Source organism: Entelurus aequoreus, linkage group LG25 (genome assembly GCF_033978785.1).
Source record: "Entelurus aequoreus isolate RoL-2023_Sb linkage group LG25, RoL_Eaeq_v1.1, whole genome shotgun sequence".
NCBI classification, from domain to species: domain Eukaryota; kingdom Metazoa; phylum Chordata; class Actinopteri; order Syngnathiformes; family Syngnathidae; genus Entelurus; species Entelurus aequoreus.
The window spans coordinates 19,350,721-19,370,377 of record NC_084755.1 but is presented as its reverse complement, the minus strand read 5'-3'; the positions used below and the strand labels follow the sequence as shown (position 1 = coordinate 19,370,377).

At 37.1% G+C, this 19,657-nt stretch overlaps 2 protein-coding genes across 4 annotated transcripts in view; one reads left to right on the top strand and one right to left on the bottom strand.

Annotated features, from left to right (window-relative positions):
• coro7 (coronin 7) overlaps nt 1-19,657 on the top strand; it is a 367,135-nt gene that overhangs the window by 207,163 nt on the left and 140,315 nt on the right. The window lies entirely within an intron of this gene.
• vasnb (vasorin b) overlaps nt 1-19,657 on the bottom strand; it is a 57,507-nt gene that overhangs the window by 11,407 nt on the left and 26,443 nt on the right. Inside the window, exon 1 of one of the 2 annotated variants that reach the window (XM_062036464.1) lies at nt 16,593-16,667. The exons of the other annotated variant lie outside the window; for it this stretch is intronic. The gene's annotated coding sequence lies outside the window, so the exon portion shown is untranslated. Of the gene's footprint in view, nt 1-16,592; nt 16,668-19,657 lie in introns of those variants that run through there. 2 annotated transcript variants of the gene reach the window in all.

Genomic DNA, 19,657 nt, shown 5'->3' with positions numbered 1-19,657 from the left:
AATGAGGTGAAATCTAACGAGAAAAAGTTGCAATGTTGACACAAAGCTGCCAGGCAGGCTGTTTTTTTCTTTCTTTTGTCTTTCTTTCTTTTTTATTTTTTTGCCATTGCTCCAAAAAATAATAATGACAAAAAATCCATGTTATAATGGATTATTTTCAAGGCTCCAATTAATTCAAATATTTCACTTTAAAATATTTTATGTGGTAAATATTGCATATATTGTGTAGTTGCCATATAATAACATCAACGTTTTCTTTGACAAAAGAGCATAAAACAAACAAAATAATAGTTCAAACGTAAAATCGACAGATATATCTGAAGTTGATCTCGTAACTTAAGTGTTGAAATTTAAAAAATAATAATAAAATTGTATGACTTGATGAGTGGGGCACCTTTTTGGATCCCAAATATATTTAGTGGTATTTTATTTATCTTTTCACTGTGATGACTCAAAAATATTAAATAATTAAAATCAATGGTGTCCTGCATTATTGATCTTTTAGGGCTCTAATTACTAAATACTGCATATTTCAGTTTTACTATAAAAAAACTAAGTTGTTTTTGACAGAAAAGCCATAAAACCTTTTTTTTTTTTTAAAGTAATATGGAGATTTACTGTAAGCATTAAATAAAAAATAATAATACAAATTTGACTTATTTTTTAAATTTGAATGACTGAGACCATTTATGGTCCCCGGAACCCCTAAAGGTAAAATAAAATTAAAAAATCAAAATATTTTGTTATGGTTTGAAAATGAAAAATATCAAAATGGCCCCCACATGCTTTAATTTTTCCGTGTGTGGCCCTCAGTGGAAAAATTTTGGACACCCCTGGTTTACAGTATGTGCTGCGCATGTCAAAATAAAGTATTCCAATTTAAGTTGTGATGCATGAAAACAAACAGAATATTCTGATATTTTTTCCCCAGGATCCGTGTACACAGTAGCATTCTAATTCGACTTATGATCAGATTAAATACATTTCGACCATGTACACATTATTTTTCTGACAAGTAAACCACATGGTGGTACTTTTATTAAACTTCTGAATGACCTGAAAGTTCTCCAATGGATCAATACACTCTGGAAAAACATCAGGGTTTTGGGCCGAAACACCGTGGAATTTGTTAAAATACCATTAAGGGACTGAATAACACATGTTTTTAGAATTTAAGCAATATTGGTAAAAACAAAACAGCTCTGCCTGGGCACAGGCAGGACACAGCAACCAATTGATTATCTGTGTTATGACTATAAAACTTTGATAATAGACATGTCTTCCCGAGCAAGAGTATGCCATGTTGTCCTTTAATGTTATGTGGAAAAAAATGTGGTGACCAAGGACACTGCACACCATTTTGTTATTAGTCAATAATCAGATCCGTAGGTCGTGAGTTCAAACCCCGGCCGAGTCATACCAAAGACTATAAAAATGGGAAAATCTAGATGTGGAGGGGTTCAGTTGTTACTATCAGATCATAGATAAAGCGTATTTTCGGATTTTTCTGTTGTCTTTCTGTTAGGACTGGAGTGATTTGTACAGGGTTTATCAGGGTGTAAGCTGATAAGGGACAACTGGTGTGGACCTGTAGTGCGCCGAGTGACTCCTGACTGTGTGGTTCTGCCTCAAGTGTTTTGAAGAAGTGAGTGGAGGTGGACAGCCCTCAAGAAAGAGATAAGCAGGAGTACGGGGGTTAGAGGGAGTAGTAGAGAGATTGCCATCCTTCCCTCCAGTTGTAATTTCCTTTCCCTGCACGCTTGTTGAAACATTCCTTAAACTGTCGGCAGCTGAGCTTGGGGGAGAAAAAAAAAAGAAGGTGCAATTGTCTGTGTCACTGGCTTGGCATTTAGAGATCAACAAGAACTTTTCAAGATGACAGATTTATGAAAGGCAGTGTATGAATGGCAGCTATTAAAACTTGGCGACCAGATGTCTTTTAACAATGGTTCTTAAATCTGCTCTTTTATTTTTTTTGCACCACTCTTAGATGCGTGGATCGTATGCGACTTACAACCAAAGATGTGAGTTTACCAGTGTTCCAAAAAAAACAATAGGTAGAAGTTAGTGCAGCATTTTATAAATAAATAACGTGACAACGTCAGACAAGCAGAAATGCACAAAATATATATTTAAACAGTGTACGTTTTATAAAAAATAAATGATGGTACTTTTGAGGAGGGCACACCTCCATAATCGAACATCTTGCAGACAGACTAAAAATTCGGGTTATAAAAGTAACCGTTCAGCAAAATTTACACCAAGCACATCCAAATCGTACTATCTAGACCAGAAGGAGTGACAAAATAACCTTGGATTCACACCAAATTGTAAAGTTGGATATTTTTACCGATACCCAACCCCTTTGCAAAGTTATGTGGTGATCTGTTCAGTCATTTGTATGTAATATAAACAATGGACAATAACTGAACGTAATAAGAAGAAGCAATAATATGGAGAGCTAAAAGAAAGTGCATCATGCATGTCTGTGTACATGGGCGTACTGTACGTCTGCATTTAAGGAAGCAGACTCGCAAAAAAAAGGTATGGTCTGGAAGAGACAGAACAGCTCCATTTCAAAAAGAGAGGTAAAACAAAAGTTCACTACAGAAGGAAAACATTATAAATAAATAACGTGACAACGTCAGACAAGCAGAAATGCACAAAATATATATTTAAACAGTGTACGTTTTCCAAAAAATAAATCATGGTACTTTTGAGGAGGGCGGGCGTGGTTTCATTTGCAATCTGGGAACTCCTCCAGAATCGAACATCTTGCAGACAGACTAAAAATACGGGTTATAAAAGTAACTGTTCAGCCAAATTTACACCAAAGCATATCCAAATCATACTATCTAGACCAGAAGGAAGTGTTTTAAATAATAAAAAATAATCCTGGATTCACACCAAATTGTAAAGTTGGATATTTTTACCCATACCCAACCCCTTTGCAAAGTTATGTGGTGATCTGTTCAGTCATTTGTGTGTAATATAAACAATGGACAATAACTGAACGTAATAAGAAGACGCAATAATACAGAGAGCTAAAAGAAAGTGCATCGTGCATGTCTGTGTACATGGGCGTACTGTACGTCTGCATTTAAGGAAGCAGACTCGCAAAAAAAAGGTATGGTCTGGAAGAGACAGAACAGCTCCATTTCAAAAAGAGAGGTAAAACAAAAGTTCACTACAGAAGGAAAACATTATAAATAAATAACGTGACAACGTCAGACAAGCAGAAATGCACAAAATATAAATTTAAACAGTGTACGTTTTCCAAAAAATAAATCATGGTACTTTTGAGGAGGGCGGGCGTGGTTTCATTTGCAATCTGGGAACTCCTCCAGAATCGAACATCTTGCAGACAGACTAAAAATACGGATTATAAAAGTAACTGTTCAGCAAAATTTACACCAAAGCATATCCAAATCATACTATCTAGACCAGAAGGAAGTGTTTTAAATAATAAAAAATAATCCTGGATTCACACCAAATTTTAAAGTTGGATATTTTTACCCATACCCAACCCCTTTGCAAAGTTATGTAGTGATCTGTTCAGTTATTTGTGTGTAATATAAACAATGGACAATAACTGAACGTAATAAGAAGACGCAATAATACAGAGAGCTAAAAGAAAGTGCATCGTGCATGTCTGTGTACATGGGCGTACTGTACGTCTGCATTTAAGGAAGCAGACTCGCAAAAAAAAATGTATGGTCTGGAAGAGACAGAACAGCTCCATTTCAAAAAGAGAGGTAAAACAAAAGTTCACTACAGAAGGAAAACATTATAAATAAATAACGTGACAACGTCAGACAAGCAGAAATGCACAAAATATATATTTAAACAGTGTACGTTTTCCAAAAAATAAATCATGGTACTTTTGAGGAGGGCGGGCGTGGTTTCATTTGCAATCTGGGAACTCCTCCAGAATCGAACATCTTGCAGACAGACTAAAAATACGGATTATAAAAGTAACTGTTCAGCAAAATTTACACCAAAGCATATCCAAATCATACTATCTAGACCAGAAGGAGTGACAAAATAATCCTGGATTCACACCAAATTGTAAAGTTGGATATTTTTACCCATACCCAACCCCTTTGCAAAGTTATGTGGTGATCTGTTCAGTCATTTGTGTGTAATATAAACAATGGACAATAACTGAACGTAATAAGAAGAAGCAATAATACGGAGAGCTAAAAGAAAGTGCATCAGTGGAGGTCAAAGAGAGGTTCTGTTGGGCTGAAAGAGAATTCTCGGGGGGCCATGCAGAGGGGTTGGAGTGGACTTCAATTAAGTCCCTGCAGGCTGAGCATTAAGAGCCCTTATCTTGAGAGCCGGGCCAATAAAGAGGAGAGGGTTAAAAAATACCAGCGTTTGTGTGTGTGAGGAGCTACAGGTCACCGTGTACTTGCATAATTCAGCTGGCTGGATAAGAGCTTGGAAGAGGGCACTGGGCCAAGTCGCAGTGAGGGCATAAGACGCACACTACACAGGGCATTCCCTCCCTCTGGGATTTTAACTCCCTAAGAAGTAATGCTTTTGGCGTGTCAGTCGGAGCGTGATATACAGTACTCCGGTTCCTTGAGTTCAGTCTGCTCAGTGAGTGACGGCGCCGTTTTGAAGCTTCAGGTTTGTCATCTTGTTGTTTTGGAAACTGGGCAAGAACGTACATGGATGGATTCATCCTGATTCATAACCAAAAGCTGACATCTGTCATCGTACAGAATTTGACTAAGAGGGTACAAATGCCACCAAGAAACAGTATCTTACAAATGTGAGGACTAACTACACTCTACTCGGGCTGGCAAGATTCTGGCCTAGAATAAAATCCAGATTTTTCTCTCTGAAAACTCGGTTTTTGATTCAAATTTTTTGTAAAAACCGAGACAAGCACGCTCTTTGGGCTTGTGGAGGCAGAGCTTCACTCACATAGCGAATACTTCGTCTTTCTTTGATTTATTTTAAATTTTTTATTAAGGATCCCCATTAGCTGGATGCCACAACAACCCAGTAGTCTTCATGGGTTCCACAAACTCAATACAATTACAAGTAAAAGCATATATTTATAACTACACAATACAGAAACAAATAAAAGCATCAACAAGCAAACAATTTACAGTCACAGAATATTAAATGACCATATAAATGTAACTACACAATACAAAAACAAACACAAATCATCAACAAGCAAACTAATTTACAGACTCAGATAAAATATTACTTTCCTTTTAAAAGCCTGTTTACTTTCAATGCCGAATTCGAGGCAGGTTATTCCAGAGCGATACACATCTATAAATAAAAGATTTCCGATTTCTTGACCGCTTGTATTTGATTACTTCACAAATGCCACATGCAGAATTAACTCCTCGCTTTCACCTACTCGCTAAATGTAGCAACAAAGTCGCAAAAGTAGCAACATAGATCCCTTCTGTTATGTCTTATTCTCTGGTCAAAGCAGGCGTGTATGAGGTATTTTGACATCACATGGACAAAGATAAGACCTTCTGGAGGAAAGTTCTGTGGTCAGATGAAACAAAAGTTGAGCTGTTTGGCCACAATACCCAGCAATATGTTTGGAGGAGAAAAGGTGAGGCCTTTAATCCCAGGAACACCATTCCTACCGTCAAGCATGGTGGTGGTAGTATTATGCTCTGGGCCTGTTTTGCTGCCAATGGAACTGGTGCTTTACAGTAACAAGAATAGACTGTCGAGTTTCAGATGAAAGTTCTCTTTTTCTGGCCATTTTGAGCGTTTAATTGACCCCACAAATGTGATGCTCCAGAAACTCAATCTGCTCAAAGGAAGGTCAGTTTTCTAGCTTCTGTAACGAGCTAAACTGTTTTCAGATGTGTGAACATGATTGCACAAGGGTTTTCTAATCATCAATTAGCCTTCTGAGCCAATGAGCAAACACATTGTACCATTAGAACACTGGAGTGATAGTTGCTGGAAATGGGCCTCTATACACCTATGTAGATATTGCCCCAAAAACCAGACATTTGCAGCTAGAATAGTCATTTACCACATTAGCAATGTATAGAGTGTATTTCTTTAAAGTTAAGACTAATTTAAAGTTATCTTCATTGAAAATAAGGACATTTCAATGTGACCCCAAACTTTTGAACGGTAGTATACATATATATATATATATATATATATATATATATATATATATATATATATATATATATATATATATATATATATATATATATATATATATATATATATATATATATATATATATATATATATATATACATACATATAGTAGTCTGTATATATACAGTACAGGCCAAAAGTTTGGACACACCTTCTCATTCAATGTGTTTTCTTTATTTTCATGACTATTTACATTGTAGATTGTCACTGAAGGCATCAAAACTATGAATGAACACATGTGGAGTTATTTATGTACATAACAAAAAAAGTTGAAACAACTGAAAACATGTTTTACATTCTAGTTCCTTCAAAATAGCCACCCTTTGCTCTGATTACTGTTTTCCACATTCTTGGCATTCTCTCGATGAGCTCCAAGAGGTAGTCACCTGAAAGGGTTTTCACGTCACAGGTGTCATAGTTTTCATGCCTTCAGTGACAATCTACAATGTAAATAGTCATGAAAATAAAGAAAACGCATTGAATAAGAAGGTGTGTCCAAACTTTGGGCCTGTACTATATATACATACATATATATATATATATATATATATATATATATATATATATATATATATATATATATATATATATATAGTAGTCTGTGTACAGCTTGTTTAACAGTTAGAGCTGCAACGATTATTCGATTAAATCCATCAATTTGATCATAAAAACAATCTATTTTGTTCATGAACTGTAACAATTACAAATGTTTACGATCTGCATGGAGTACCCAGAACCTAAAATACAATGATAGTATCGCACATACGTTTAAAGTGCAGAAAATTCTTTATTTCAACAATTTTATCTAAAATACGCATCGAGGCTATAAAGTTTGGTTTATTTTGATTACTCTACAAATAAAACAAACTAATCGATAGAATACTAAAATAATCGATAGCTGCAGCTCCAATGGCAGACTGTTCTCTGAAAATGATTCAACACAGAGTCAATATTGTCTAAATAGATGGCAACACAAGTAAGGCACGAGTGCTGCTGGCTCTGTGGGGTTATGGTTCATTAAGGGGAGATTTGAATTCCATAAAGTTTCACTTCTATAGTATTGTTGCTTAAGTTGATTCTATAAAAAATTCTTCCCGAGCGTGGCCACCGCTGATGCTCACTGCTCCCCTCACCTCCCAGAGGGTGGAACAAGGGGATGGGTCAAATGCAGAGGGTAATTTCACCACACCTAGTGTGCGTGTGTGACTATCAGTGGTACTTTAACTTTAAGAAGATATTATAAAGTGTTTGCTGAATTGTGAGGGTAAGTGTACTCACTTTTGTGGGATACAGTACTGTTTTTATTGCTATAGATATGCTATAAATCACAGATAAATACTGTTGAAAGCCCCTGTTTGCCCTTGTCTAGTTTATAAACGATGAGAACACAAAAAGAGACCACTGCTCGAAACACAAACACAAACACACACACACACACACACACACACAATCTTGTATTTCTTACCTTCTTGAGACCTCCGAAAATGGCTACCTCTTTAGGACCACCCTTTCTAGATATATAAAGATTTGTATTTACAACATTTATAATATATACATACTATGCAAATATAAAAAAGGTAAGCTTTTATTTAATTCTTTTTATTTTTAATCTTCATTATTAACTTCAAGTTATTTCAGTATGTCTCTATTTACATATTTATTTATTTATTTTAATAAATTTCATTTCAATTTCTTACACACTCTTGTTATTACGTATGTTGGCCAGAGGGGGAGCACTTAACATTTTTTACACACGCACTTGTTTTTTCATATGTTGACCAGAGGTGGGAGCACTTTTAAAACCGACACACAGTCAATTTGAAAAATCCCTCCTTTTTGGGACCACCCTAATTTTGACAGATTTCACCACCAGGGGTGCAAATGAGACATTCTCTATTTTTTTGGAATGTGCTTAAGGCCAATGACAAACGAGTCACGGACCACAGATGGGCCCCTGTGCCGCACTTTGGGCAACCCATCTGTAGAAGCTAACTGTTAATGGCCACTATAGTCTTAGTACTGTAGTGTATTTGTTCATCCTACGGTCACATATGGGACGCGGGTTGCCTTACGTCAGCACCAGAAGTCGTAAAATCGGCTGTTCACCTGGCGGGGTTTCCGGGGATGAATAGGCTGCCGTCTTGTTTTATCATATATTGCTGCCTTTGCACCTGTCAATGTTTACTTTTGAATGCACATTAAATCAACAAAAAAATCCTGACTTTGGAGCAATGTTCACGGACTCTAGTATTTGGCTCTCTATTAGATGCAATGGCCGTATCGGGACCTTAATTTCTGTCCTAACTTGTTCACCGGTCCTCATATGGAAGGTACTTTTCCTTGTTGATGTCTCAAGAAGGGTGGAAATACAAGAACACACACACACACACCATGTTCCCATCCCTTTCCATTGTCGGCACCGTCCGTGACCACAGCTGGACCCTGTTATCCATAATCCAGTGGGGGTGATCTGTCAACGTGACAAAGGGGGCCAAGAGAGATTTGGGAGGCAGGAACAAGATTTGCGCGGGGATAAACGCGGATAAAAAAGATTAGGAAAGCAGCATGTCTGTACTGTATACCTACAGCAAACACATGCCACACAAAGATACAGTACGTCTGAATATGCCAGCTATGTTAATGAAAGACAAGCAGACGGCATGTCATGCTGTCAAGTATGAGCTAGTGCATTGCTCAGATTGCGATCTGTCACCGGTTGTACCTGTATGACCTAACTGAATAAAAACTTTTTTTTTTTTTAAAGAACGGCTCTGAGCGTGAGCTATTATTCTAACACATTAATGTGGGACTTTTTTTCCCCACTGTCATTACAATGCTTTTGTCGTCATACTGTGGTGAATTATAGAAGTATTCTGCAGCAATAAATGCAGCCATAAAGCATTGTTTGATTTTAGGCCATTCATTATAGACATTCATCAACACACCCATTGTCATTATCGAAACTATGATGCAGACAGTCTTGTTATTAGACGCATCCTTCACATTGTTTTGCAGTTTGTATCCTGAAGGAACAGAAAGGAACTTGGCTATACTTTAGAGCAGGGGTGTCCAAAGTGCGGCCCGGGGGCCATTTGCGGCCCGCAGGTAATTTTTTAACGGCCCCGCGGCACATTCTAAAAATACGATTAAAAAAATAAAAAACATAAAAAGTGGTATAAAAGAGCAAACAGGTGAAATGTAACAAGAACATGTTGCAATTTTTACTCTAATAACACAAAGCTGCCATGCAGGCTGTTTCTTTCTTTAATTTGGTACCGGGCCGCACAAGAAATTAATTTTTTTTAATTTTTTTTTAAATTAAAATCAACATAAAAAAACAATATATACATTATATAACAATATTGTTACCGGTCCGCAGCTACAAAAAAGTTGAGGACCACTGCGTTCTAACAATTTGTATGTTTTAACTGTTCCTCATGTACGGACTGAATTTGGCAAAAGAGCTTTTGGCATTGCTGCCCCTATGGCATGGAATGAATTGCAGACGAAACTGAAACTTACAGAACTACTTCCATTTGGAGCCTTCCGTTCTGTCCTGAGGGACAAACAGCGAGAGACGTTTGCACAGTGCCTGTGTTTTTAAAGATGTAAATCTCTGTTGTTTTACAGTTCTCTTATGTATTTTAAAATGTATGTCTTAATGTATTTATTTTGAAACTGCTCTGTGACATGTGCTGTTGACCTCTTGGCCAGGTCACCCTTGTGAAAGAGATCTTGATCTCAATGGGTTTTCTTATCTGGTTAAATAAAGGTTCTAGTTTAGAGTAGTCAGTGTACAGCATGTCGAGCGAAAATTACTCTACTCATAGACAGAGAGCAGCAAGATTATTGTCTCGCGCGCCGGTGGTTATAGTACATGAATGCTGTCAGCACTGGGGAGCTGAGTGGAAAAAAAACGTCAACACACTCCTTGTAATCATCAAAAAGGTTGGCGTCGACAGACTTGTTATTAATGTGACATTCTTTGAACGGCAGGATTCAAACGTTGAGTAATGTTTCTACGGTAGAGACAACAATGTGGAACAAGTGATACAATTGTGACGAGCATTGTGTGCACTCACTCGCCACACACAATCTGACGCGAGATCCGCACCAAACTAAGTGTAGTTTATTGTTGTGGTTGTGGTAGGGAAGATCTTCACTGCATCATGGGGACTTTTATGCGTGATGCATCATTCCATGTAGCAAAATAAGGACAAAATGATATCAATGCCTTTTCATAAATGCAGCAGTGCAGTTCTACGCCACTCCCACCACAAAAGTACAACAAAATAAAAGGTTGCATAATTATTTATTATTGCGTTGGTTCTTATTAAATTGTCTGTGCGTCACTACTGATAACAAAATTATAAATACAAGGAGTAGGGATGTCCCGATCCGATATCAGTCTGATATCGGCTAAAGTGGATTGTATCAGCTTGCATCTAAAATACCTGACATACGCGCTCCTATACAAGTAGTCCTGCCGCGCGTTTAATTGTGTAGATAGATAGATAGTACTTTATTGATTCCTTCAGTTTAGGTTGATCTTTTTTTGTATTTTAATGAGGTCATTTGCAAAAGGTAAACATGGTAGGCCATAGGCTGCAAGGAACTAGCAGCTACACAACAGACATACGTAATAAGTGTCCTTAATACAGGGGTGTCAAACTCATGGAGAAAAATCTACTCCCCAAGTGGGCCGGACCGGTAAAATCACGGCACTATAACTTAAAAATAAAGACAAACTTCAGATTGTTTTCTTTGTTTAAAAATAGAACATGCACATTCTGAAATTGTACATATCATAATGTTGTTGTTTGGTTTTTTTACAATTACCTGTTGCGGTTAATAGTGTATGTACTTTATTTGGCGTTATTTATATTTTCTGAATAAGTTATGTGATAATGTTCATCAGTCAACTCATTGGTGTTAATTTTCAATATATCAAAATAAAAAAATTATATCAAAATCAAATTACAGTATGTTATTTATGTAGTTTGCTCATTTTCCTCGACTGATGTACTAACTAATTTTGTACATATGTAGCATCATCTACAAAGAAACAAAGAATTGCTATTGCGACATCCAGTGGACACATTTAGAACAGCTGTTTCTTTCATTCAAAAATTTCGGGTTAATTCTTATACTTAGCAAACTCCTCCCGCGGAGCAGATAAAACCTGTTCGCGGGCCGTACGTTTGACACCCCTGCCTTAATAGAACAATATTGCAGTCTAAAACATTTGTCAATATAAACATATATCAAATAATTACAGTTGCATAATACCTACACATACAAAGCCTCCAAGGCAGAAGCATATTAGAAAGTATCTACCAACGAACGTGTCCGCATAATTCAACTTACTGAGTCATCATTTATTGGGGCCAAAAACAATTACTAATCCACTTCCACTTCAGCATAAGTTCTTAATAAATAGTTGTGACACACCTATCATCGTTCTCTGTTTGACTAATTTCACTGGATCAAACATTTTCTAACATTCCATAAGACAAAATATTAAAACTATGGACGATCCGTGCTGATTTTATATCGCATTGCATCAATTTCCTGGCTAGAGCGCACCAAAATATATGACCCACCCACCTAATTTTTCCATTCCATTCGGGGGCTGTTTTCCTTTTGGATGGCTGGATCTATCGTCTTTGGCTTGTGCATTTAGTCGCCTTTTCTCTATATTGAGGGTGAGTCCATAACACGCTAAAACCGCTGACTAAATGGTCATGTGAGTGTGTTTGATTTAACGTGAACATTATCATTGATCTACCGTGACCCGTTCGGTAATTTCGGTAATCTGATGTGACGAGGCTAAATTTATTTAATATCGGATCATTATTAGTCAATATTTAAAGCTACAGTATCGGAAGGGAAAAAGTTCTATCGAGACACCCCTGAAAAGGAGTAAAAAATAATAAACTGCCAGGCCAGCAGTTACTCATCGGCTGCAATCAGCGGTCTAAAGATCAACAAAGATCATGGATGCGTGAAGACATTTGGGGTTTAAAAGAAAGAGGGGGCACGCCTTGAGGTTAAGGATCAGGCTCAGATTAGTGCCTCTTCCATTGCTCCGTGTTCTGTGACCCCAGACAACACAGATAACAAGCCTGGTTTGACACACACCACACACACGTGATATCAGGTTTCTCTCCCACCTGAAAATTGTTCTTGGCGTAAGAAATGTAAAACCTTTCAGACGGTATCACTGCCAACAACTATAATTGGGATCCTACTGACGCTCGCAAGAATTGACATATTTCCATAGTCTCTACCAGTTCGCGTTTTGTCCCAATTCAGCGATGTCCGACCTGGGCCGTCTTTCATCGCCATACCCGTACCGCGTTAGAAGCCACGGCCGAAGGTTTATCTGTCTGAGATCTCCACCGTGAAGTTCTCACATTACACGCACATGAAAGTCCAGCTTAGACAACGTTGGCTTTCATCTGTTTCTTATTCCTGTCCAATGTAGCCGCTATGGTGCTGCTCAGGCTAACAAACAGACCCCTGTGACCCACCTTGTTTGTAACTAGTGTAGCTTGGAGCACTTCTTCTAGTGTTATCCGTTACTGATAAGTGATACTGATCAATTAAACACAATGCTTAATATAAGACAGATTCCACAACTATACCAGCTAAAGAACCACATTATTAACTAATCTTTGACTATTGCATTAATTTCCGGGCTAGAGCGCACCAAAATATATCACCCACCCACCTACCGTATTTTTCGGACTATAAGTCGCACCGGCCGAAAATGAATAATAAAGAAGGAAAAAAACATATATAAGTCGCACTGAGGTATAAGTCTCATTTTTGGGGGAAATTTATTTGATAAAACCCAACACCAAGAATAGACATTTGAAAGGCAATTTAAAATAAATAAAGAATAGTGAACAACAGGCTGAATAAGTGTACGTTATATGAGCCATAAATAACCAACTGAGAACGTGCCTGGTATGTTAACGTAACATATTATGGTAAGAGTCATTCAAATAACTATAACATATAGAACATGCTATACGTTTACCAAACAATCTGTCACTCCTAATCGCTAAATCCCATGAAATCTTATACGTCTAGTCCCTTACGTGAATGAGCTAAATAATATTATTTGATATTTTACGGTAATGTGTTAATAATTTCACACATAAGTCGCTCCTGAGTATTAATCGCACCCCCGGCCATACTATGAAAAAAACTGAGACTTATAGTCCGAAAAATACGGTAATTTTTCCATTCCATGCGGGGGCTGTTTTCCTTTTCGGATGGCTGGATCTATCGTCTTTGGCTTGTGCATTTCGTCACGTCTTCTCTATATTGATGGTGAGTCCATAACACACTAAACTTCTGACTAAATGATCATGTGAGTGTGTTTGATTTAATGTGAACATTATCATTGATCTACCGTAACCCGTTCGGTATTTTTGTTAATCTGATGTGATGAGGCTAAATTTATTGGCAGCATGTGACGCTTGTGAAACCGGAAAAAATCCATAAATTAGCCACAACATTCACAGCATGGGGGAAAAAAAACCCTTTACAGACTAGAATTTATTGGCAACAAAAGTTTCTGCAAACATTAAATTGGGGGCATACTGGCAAACAGCATCATCTCAAGTTTCTACTCTGTATTTGATCAGGAAAAGCAGAAATTCAGCTATTTTAACCTAATGGATGGTAAAAACTATTGGAATCGTACATTAGATACATTTATAACATAGTTCAAAGTAGCGAATTATAGTCCAGCACGCTATGGTGCTGCTCAGGCTAACAAAAAGACCCCTGTGACCCACCTTGTTTGTAACTAGTGTAGCTTGGAGCACTTGTTCTAGTGTTATCCGTTACTGATAAGTGATACTGATCAATTAAACACAATGCTTAATATAAGACAGATTCCCCAACTATATCAGCTAAAGAACCACATTATTAACTAATCTTTGACTATTGCATTCATTTCCGGGCTAGAGCGCACCAAAATATATCACCCACCCACCTAATTTGTCCATTCCGTGCGGGGGCTCTTTTCCTTTCGGATGGCTGGATCTATCGTCTTTGGCATGTGCATTTCGTCACGTCTTCTCTATATTGATGGTGAGTCCATAACACACTAAACTTCTGACTAAATGATCATGTGAGTGTGTTTGATTTAATGTGAACATTATCATTGATCTACCGTGACCCGTTCGGTATTTTCGTTAATCTGATGTGATGAGGCTAAATTTATTGGCAGCATGTGACGCTTGTGGAACCGGAAAAAATCCATAAATTAGCCTCATTGTATAAAACGCAGCGTTCAAAGCATGGAAAAAATAGCCCCTAAAAGACTAGAATTTATGGCAACAAAAGTTTCTGCAAACATTAAATTGGGGGCATACTGGCAAACAGCATCATCTCAAGTTTCTACTCTGTATTTGATCAGGAAAAGCAGAAATTCCGCTATTTTAACCTAATTGATGGTAGAAACTATTGGACTCTTACATTAAATACATTTATAACATAGTTCAAAGTAGCGAATTATAGTCCAGGAATCCCAGCACTGTATAGATTACTGCATGCAATAATGTATTACAATAAACTTGGCAATAAATTATTTGCCCGTTCATATTGATCCGAATATAAGACGACTCTGAATATAATTCCCCAACTATATCAGCTCAAGAATCGAGCTAGATATGTGTCTCCTTTCCTACTTTTGACTGTGTAAATAACACAACATTCATTAATGTATTACTCTAAACACAAATAATTCCCGATGATCAATAAAATAACGTATCAACACGAATATAGGACGATCCTAAATATAAGACGACACGTCTTTCTTAACTGATAAACAGCTTTAGAATTAGCATTATGACTCGTCTGTTAACTAACTAGTCTAACCTTTGAGACACTTTTTTGTATGTTTGAATTAGTGCTGTTTTTTTTTTTTTTTAAATATTAGATTAATCATTTTCTTAAATTGGGATTAATCGTGATTAATCACAATTGCTACAAAACCTAACTAATCTGTGCTACTTTTATTGACAACATTGGCACGGGTATACCTCAACAGCATTGTTTGTTTGTGCGATACGAGATGTCATTGCTGTAATTACCTTATTTTGTTCTAAAGTCCCGTTGGGATGTATTTTTAAACTACAGTCGTGGTCAAAAGTTGACATACACTTGTAAAGAACATAATGTCATGGCTGTCTTGAGTTTCCAATCATTTCTACAACTCTTATTTTTTTTGTGATAGAGTGATTGGAGCACATACTTGTTGGTCAACAAAAAACATTCTTGAAGTTTGGTTCTTTTAGGAATTTATTATGGGTCTACTGAAAATGTGACCAAATCTGCTGGGTCAAAAGTATACATACAGTAATGTTAATATTTGGTTACATGTCCTTTGGCAAGTTTCACTGTAATAAGGGCTTTTGGTAGCCATCAACAAGCTTCTGGTTGAATTTTTGACCACTCCTCTTGACGAAATTGGTGCAGTTCAGCTAAATTTGTTGGTTTCCTGACATGGACTTGTTTCTTCAGCATTGTCCACATGTTTAAGTCAGGACTTTGGGAAGGCCATTCTAAAACATTAATTCTAGCCTGATTTAGCCATTCCTTTACCACTTTTGACGTGTGTTTGGAGTCATTGTCCTGTTGGAACACCCAACTGTGCCCAAAACCCAACCTCCGGGCTGATGATTTTAGGTTGTCCTGGGGAATTTGGAGGTAATCCTCCTTTTTCATTGTCCCATTTACTTTCTGTGAAACACCAGTTCCATTGGCAACAAAACAGGCCCAGAACATAATACAACCACCACCATGCTTGACAGTAGGAATTGGTGCTCCTGGGTTTAAAGGCCTCACATTTTCTCCTCCAAACATATTGCTGGGTATTGTGGCCAAACAGCTCAATTTGTGTTTCATCTGACCACAGAACGTTCCTCCAGAAGGTTTTATCTTTGTCCATGTGATGTCAGATGAAACACAAATTTAGCGTTTGGCTGTTTGGTCACATTTTCAGTAGACCCATAATAAATTCATAAAATAACCAAACTTCATGAATGTTTTTTTGTGACTAACAAGTATGTGCTCCAATCACTCTATAACAAAAAAATAAGAGTTGTAGAAAGTATTGGAAACTCAAGTCAGCCATGACATTATGTTCTTTACAACTTTTGATGGCGACTGTATTTTTAAACTAAGTTTGCCAGCAGTCGTTTTCTCCTCATTCTTCTTTGCACATATTAAGTGGTTAAAACAAATAAAGAAATTGCGTGGTTAATCTGCGTTTATACATGATTAATGCAAAACATTTTGTAATTAACAACATGCACTCACATGTCAAATGTTGGCTTCTTCCCAACATTCACACAGTAACATTTTCTCGTTCATTCATGCCATTGAACAATAACAACACTTACGCGAATAGCCCTGTAAACACGCAGATCAATTATCCTTAAGTTCCAGCCATGGGCCGCACTTGTTGTCACGCTGCCTTTTGCCTTTTTGTTGTCTGTTGAAATAAGAGCTGGGCTTAAAAACCTGGGAGGGTGTGGCCGGCATCAGGCAAGGCACACTGACTGACAGCCCGCCAGCCCGTACTAGACAAACAATGTCACATGCGCTCGTCAAGGAAACACACGCACCTTTCCTCGGGCTCTTTGAAGACGACATTGTGCAAATACTTCTTACGGCTTCCTCTTCCGTCATTATCCTTCGATACTTGCATTCAGAAAAGAGACTCTTGTCAGTGTCCTTATGTGGAGTTGTGGGCAGATCAACCTTCGCTCGGGACGTGTGGACACTGAAGTCGGCTTGACAAGAGAGCTCTGTCTGAGCAACGCCTCAGAATAAACAGAAGAAAAGCCGCACTGTGCCCTAATTAACTGTCACAATGATTGATTGATAGTTTTTTGCTGGAGGAATTTGTCTTAGTTGACTCTTGTAGTCCTCAACCGCCGCACACAAATAGGTGATAATGTGTCAAAACGTGCACCTCTACTTTATTGCCTGTGCTATTATTTTTCCGACAGATACACAACATAGAGACGTTGTTATTAATCTTTGATTGATTGATTGAAACTTTTATTAGTAGGTTGCACAGTACAGTACATATTCCGTACAATTGACCACTAAATGGTAACACCCGAATACGTTTTTCCAGTCAGGGTCCACGTAAATCAAGGGTGTCCAAACTTTTTCCACTGAGGACCGCACACTGAAAAATCAAAGCAAGCGGGGGCCATTTTGATATTTTTTTTATTTTAAAAACCAATACAATATATGTATAAAAAAATATACATTAAGGCCTCCACTCAGGCTAGATCCCGGGGACCCCAAAGGGTTTTGGTCCAAAAAATATTTAAAATGTGTCATTATTCAGTATTATTATCTCTAGATCAACATTAGGTCTATCTGTCAATATAACGTTTTTAAAGATTTAAGTCGTATGCTCTTTTTGTCAAAGAAAACCCTGTTTTTTTTATGGAAAAAACACAAAATATGCAATATTTTCACCCAATAAAATTTTTAAGAGGAATATTTGAGATTATATAATAATTGGAGCCTTAAAAAGGTCAATAACTCATAACACCAAATTCATTATTATTTTTTGAGCAATGACACTTAAAAACAAATCACACAAAAATTATTGGGGAACCAAAAGGGTCCTACTCATTAAAGTGTTAAAAAATAAATTATACATTTTTTTACCGTTTACTTTTAACACAATAATCTCGAGATCAACTTCAGATCTATCCGTGAAATGTTACGTTGTATTGTTGTTTGTTTTTTGTTCGTTCGTCTTAGGCCCTTCTTTAAAAAAAAAAAAAAAAGCAAATTTTTTTATATGGCAAACACAAAATATGCAACATTTTCCCCAAAAAATATCTCAAAGTGCAATATTTAATGTGACGTAATTGGAGCCTTGGATAGGTCAATAATTCATAATAAAATTGATTTTGATTCATTATTTTTTTTAAAGAAAGAAACAGCCTGCATGGCAGCTTTGTGTTATTAGAGTAAACATTGCAACATTTTCTTGTTACATTTCACCTGTTTGGTCTTTCATACCACTTTTTATGTTTTTAATTTTTTTAATCGTATTTTAAAATGGGCCGTGGGGCCATTAAAAAATGACCTGCGGGCCGCAAATGGCCCCCGGGCCGCACTTTGGACATCCCTGACGTAAATCAATTCATGGTACAAATATATACTATCAGCATAATATAGTCATCACACCATAGCTTTTTTTAAATACATATATATTTTGTGTATGTGTGTGTATGTATTACGGTTGTATGCTATACCGGTATTAGTATAGTACCGCCATACTAATTAATCATATTCGGTACTAACTATACCGCCCCTGAAAAGTACCGGTCCCCCGCACCCTCGTCGTCGTCACGTCATGACATTGCTGGTTTACGAGCAGACGAGCATGATCGGCAGCGCACAATCACAGAGTACTTACAAGCAGACACAGTGTGTAGACAGAAAAGAGAGAACGGACGCATTCTGGCTTAAAAACTAACGATAAAGCTGAAGTTACGCCCACCGGAAGAGGTGCTTTAAGACATTGCTAGCTAGCTAGCGGCTAATGTCCAACCGCAGTCGGCAGTGTTTTAGCTACTTCTAAATCACTAGTCCTCGCCTACTTAGTGACAAATAAAGTAAGTTTCTTACAAGTAGCATCCCTGCAGGACGAGGAATAGCTAAACATGCTTCACTACACACCGTAGCTCACCGGCGTCACAATGTAAACAAACGCCATTGGTGGATCTACACCTGACATCCACTGTAATGATACCAATTACAGGAGCGTATCTAGTCGATACTACTATGATTACATTGATATTTTTTGGCATCACAACGTCTTCTTTAGTTTTTTTACAATTTGTATTATGTTTATAAACTCAGGAAATATGTCCCTGGACACATGAGGACTTTGAATATGACCAATTTATGATCCTGTAACGACTTGGTATCGGATTGATCCTCAAATTTGTGGTATCATCCAAAACTAATGTAAAGCATTAGGGCTGCGAATCTTTGGGTGTCCCACGATTTGATTCAATATCGATTCTTGGGGTCACGATTCGATTATAAATACATTTTTTCGATTCAGCACGATCCTTGATTCAAAAACGATATTTTTCCGATTCAAAACGATTCTCTGTTCATTCAATACATAGGATTTCAGCAGGATTTACCCCAGTCTGCTGACATGCAAGCAGAGTAGTTGTAAAGGACAATGTTTTATCAACTGATTGCAATAATGTAAATGTGTTTTAACTATTGAATGAACCAAAAATATGACTTATTTTACTATTTGTGAAAATATTGGACACAGTGTGTTGTCAAGCTTATGAGATGCGATGCAAGTGTAAGCCACTGTGACACTATTGTTCTTATTTAAAAAAAAAATGTTTAATCAATTTCTAATGATAATGTCAATGAGGGATTTTTAATCACTGCTATGTTGACA